Below are 4,879 nucleotides of genomic sequence, written 5' to 3'. Positions count from 1 at the left end.
GTGGTCAGGCCATGCTTGCTGTCAAACACTGATTGGTTCTTGAGATTTGGAAAGTCCCTTGTAACTGTATATAAGCTGTGCTCAGTCTGCAAGCTACGGAGATCTCTCTGACGTGGAGACATTACGTTTCTCACTCACTGATGCTTCTCTGAGGTCTTTTTGACGTGGAGACAATACGTCTCTCACCCATCTTGTCACCTCACGTGCTTGCCACCGATTGGGTGTAGGCCGTTCAATTTTTGGAAACCTGGAGTAGAGGTTGGACCCGCCTGTCTACCATTGAGACAGTTGCTAAAATCTCTCACCAATCCAGGACCATATTGAATGTGTACCTCAATTTGTACCCTCGACTGAATGGGTGTAGGTCGTTCGATACCTGACAAGTCTGGACTAGAAGTGGGACCCGCCTGTCTACCATTGAGACAGTAGCTAAAATCTCTCACTGATCCAGGTCACATTGAACGTACCTCAATTTGAACCCTCTGTTGAATTTTGCTTGGCAATAAACACACAAAAAAGGCATTTACTGACTACACCTCATTTTTGTCTCCACACTTGATCTCCTCTACTTTTAACTAGATCAAAAAGTTTAGTAGTTGATAGCTCGACTCGCAGGAGACCGGATCTTTGTAAGGTAGGTCTTCACACTCTTGTACACTTTTCTGGGCTGGTCCTGGTCCAACCTTGGGAGGTAAAAGGGTTTTAAAGGGGTTATCAATACGGGTCATCGGGTGTCTCTCCCTCAGGTAAAAGTTGTTAAAGTTGCTCTACCACTGCGGTGATTTGACAGGCCCGTAGGCCGACACAACAGTGAGAGACCTGTCCCCGACCCGGAGGCCCAGGGACGTGACCCTCTCGTCCACCGGGGTGAACTCCAACACGTGGCGGCTGAGCTGTGGGGCAATGAGCAAGCCCGCACCAGCTCACCGCCGCTCCCCGCGGGCAACGCCAGAGAAATGGAGAGTCCAACCCCTCTCAAGAATTTGGGTTCCAGAGCCCAAGCTGTGCGTGGAGGTGAGGCCGACTATATCTAGCTGGTAACGCTCAACCTCCCGCACAAGCTCAGGCTCCTTCCCCCCAGCGAGGTGACATTCCATGTCCCCAGAGCTAGTCTCCATGTCCGGAGATCTGGTCGTCGAGGTCTGCCGCCCAGATCTCTCTGCACCCGCCTCTCATGGCTCCTCTCGCAGGTGGTGGGTCCACGGGAGGACGGCCCCACGTCGTTTCTTCGGGCTGGGCCCGACCGGGCCCCGTGGGGAAAGGCCCAGTCACCAGGCGCTCGCTGCCGAGCACCCACCCCAGGCCTGGCTCCAGGGTGGGGCCCCGGTAACGCCAGTCCGGGCGACGTAACTGGCCTTGTTGTTCTTTTCTTCAATCATAGACTTGACGTCTTGAATACAATCAAAGCAATATCCAAATTTTTATACAGCAGCTGAGAAGGTAATTTAACAAAATACTAAAATATCACAATGTCCCAATTAAATCACATTAAACCAATTAGTAGAGTTCTGGAAAAATAAGGCACTTCACGAAGAAACAGATCCAAAGAAGGCTCGAGAAAACCAGTCCATCATTCAATCACACATAATCAAGAAATGATTACTACTACAAGGAGAAGGGGGTGATCTTAAAGGAAGAACTTCTGAGAGAACCTGCTGTGGGAATATATCCAACTCTTGAAGAAATAACTAGCAGTAAAACATCAAAGAAAAGCAAAGGTCACGAAGCTGGATTAAAGACAACACAGATGCTGATGTTGACATCCTGGTACTGTGTTCCACTCCCAAAGACAGTGATAGGATGACTCTTCAGGTGGCCTACAACATGGAGGCCCCAAAGCTATGCTGTTTGAGTTCAAGTCCCCCACTGTCCTGTCCTCTCTGTAAAGCTTCACTGATAACAACCTACTGATAAGCAATATGCTGGAGTGGAGAGACACTATTGTGGCCAGAATCAATGAGGCCTACAACACTGCCAACAACTACTACGTCCAGCTCAGCCAGCTCTCCATCTTTTTCCGCAACTTCATTGTTGAGTTCCAGACAAATGTCCAAGCTTTCCTGGATGCTGCCATCAAAGTGCTCAGGGAGACCCAGTTCCGTCTTCCTGGCTCTGAGGAGACGACCACCCTGCCTGTTGTTCTGAAGGATCTGACCACCAGCATTGCTAATGTTCTTCGCACCACCATCCAAGTTGTCTATGACAGCATGGAGTACTACTACAATGTTTTTGTGGACACCTTTAGCACCATGGAGCTGCGCATGCCAATCGGACATGTGATGACCGTTGGTCAAATCATCGACAATGTCAAAACAACTGGCAAAGGCATCTCTGACTAAATGTGGACTTCGTGAACAACATGGAGAGCCTGGATACTACGCTGGTCAAGATCAGCGAGACCCTGAAAGCGGTTGTAGACAAAACTCAAGAGTTTGTCGATTCCATCAAGTCTGGCTATCTGGATGGTCTTTTGGCCAATGTGAACGCAGCATACAGATGAGTGGTGACCGCTGTGAAGGACATTGCAGACCGAGTGTCCACCCTGGATATGGAACAGCTGAACCCTGTCTTTGAGTCTGTTGTAGATATGTTTATTTACGTCATCGACCAGTTCAATGTGACCGTGCACAGCACTGTGCAACAAGTGTCCGAGGAGGCTCAGAGATATGTGAAAGCCAGCAATGGCCGCCTGGAGATTTAGCTGCCCTTCCCTTGCTTCAGTGAGGAGCCCAAACAAACATTACCACCACCTCCCACAAAGAAGGAGACTGAAGAACAGAAAAAAGTTGGGACTAGCTACTGTGAAGTTGCAATTGCAGAAATACCAAACTGAACTTAAAGAAGAAAGCAGTCAAACACCTAACTGCTGATGTTTTTCCACGATTTGGGATTCCACAAGGCATAAGTCAAGGAGTTGTGATTGAGTAAATGCTACTGTCAAGAGAAAACTTGCGAAGGATGAAGAAAGTTTATCAAATCCGGACATCACTGGACACGGTGACCCTGAGGAGCAACCCCGACCACCTGCTACCACTGGGGCTCCGGAGAAGGAGGAGAAAAAAGGGAGAAGAAGACGAAGGAAAAGAGAAGAAGACGAAGGAAAAGGAGAGTATAGGCCATATTTTTTGAAAAATGTTTCCATGTGTATTCTTGATTATGCTAATAATGCTCATTTCTATTGTTCTAGAGTGTTGGTACATTCCCCTTATCCATGTAGTATTGAGAATGGCCTCGGACAGCCAACAATCAAAATGACAAGCCTCGATAAAACCAAGTTGGCAAACCAATAATACAGGTAAGAGACAATGGGCACTGAAAAGAGTAAACAGAGGGACACCAAAACTTGTAAAATATTGTTATAAGGGACAAACTTGCAACATACTGTTTGATGTAGGCGGGATGTACCTGCTATAGATCATGCATTAAATGTACAAATTGTCTGTAAGGACACATGTCTGACCAAAAATAATGTTTACGATGATAAAGTTATAGAGATCGCCAGAGTTATAACCAGCACCAATGGACAATATAATAAAGAGAAAGGTACTTTTGAAATTGACTTACAACAGAGAATTACTTTAACAAAAAATTAGGAAAATTATGCTTATCAAGCGAACCTAAAACATTGTAGAGGGTGCAAATCAATTACTAATTAATAAATGATGTAATCCTTTAATATTATCTATTAAAAATCCAACATTTTATGACTCTGCAATATAGTTCGCGATAATATAGTTTCTGTACCATGCAATAGAAAATAAAGTTACATTTTGAAGGCTACATCTAAACAACAATTTTGAAACCTATAAACCTGCTCCAGAAAATGATTTAATCAAAGCAATAAACATTGAAACAAATTAAAACAAACAAAATTGAAACATGAAATGAATGAAAATACTTGGCTAAAATGGTTACAGTATACTGCTCATACCTTAACCACGGAAGATTGCATATGTTCTGCAGTTAGACTACAATTAAAAACTACATCAATACCATATTCTAATGAAAAGGACCTGACCTGTATACTTAAACTCTTCACTAAAAATCATTTGATAAAACTGATGAATGCTATCACTTACATAATAAATTACCCGTAGTAGCTTTAAAAGATGTACCTATGTGTATGTACCATCTTGGACTATGGGAATGGCTACTTGTTTCCTTAAAGATGCAGTTATACATATAGACACAAGAAGTAATGATAAAAATGAAATAGAAAGTTTTACTAACAATTTCTGTTATTAGACTTTATCTTCTGATAATTATGAAGAATTTGCTTTTAACTGAACACACTACCACTCGTGCAGATATTTGGTGGTTGCAATGTGCAAATTTACGTTTGTATGCCATTCTATCAAAAACATGGTCAGGTGTTTGTACAATAATTATGTTAATTATTCTATTCACTATAAGGTGTAGCAAATTCACTAAATTTAAAACAAATTAAATTCATACAGAGTTAACTCAAGAAACAATCATGCATTTAAGAGGTCATTGTCTTATCAATCTAAACCCAAACCCAAAGGATTGCTCTAGATATGTTGCTTGCCAAAGAAACATAAATATGTAGCAAGTTTGAAGCAGAATGCTGTACTTATATGCTAAATAATACCTCTCCTGATGGGAGTATTACTAAGGCTCTAAACCACCTTAAGTCTTTGTCCATGGAATTAGCTAAAAATGTGAAAGTAGTGTCTTGCTCTTTAATTTTGGTTTTGTGTTCACATGTGAGATGTGATCAAAAGGGGGAATTGTGAGATTAATATATATGATATATTATACTTTGACCTGTATGTTTTCGTGGGTGCCAGTGTGGCACGATTATGTCATAATGTACTTGGAACATACATGGACGTGGAAGTGTTATACTATGTACATT

At 42.8% G+C, this 4,879-nt stretch overlaps 1 pseudogene; it reads left to right on the top strand.

The window, feature by feature from the left end:
- Window positions 1-1,919: 1,919 nt before the first annotated feature.
- LOC117393370 (uncharacterized) lies at window positions 1,920-2,833 on the top strand (annotated as a pseudogene).
- Window positions 2,834-4,879: the final 2,046 nt, after the last annotated feature.

The sequence above is a fragment of the Periophthalmus magnuspinnatus genome, chromosome 11 (genome assembly GCF_009829125.3).
Source record: "Periophthalmus magnuspinnatus isolate fPerMag1 chromosome 11, fPerMag1.2.pri, whole genome shotgun sequence".
In the NCBI taxonomy this organism is placed as follows: Eukaryota; Metazoa; Chordata; class Actinopteri; order Gobiiformes; family Gobiidae; genus Periophthalmus; species Periophthalmus magnuspinnatus.
The sequence above is the reverse complement of the archived record's forward strand: the minus strand, read 5'-3'. Positions and strand labels throughout refer to the sequence as shown.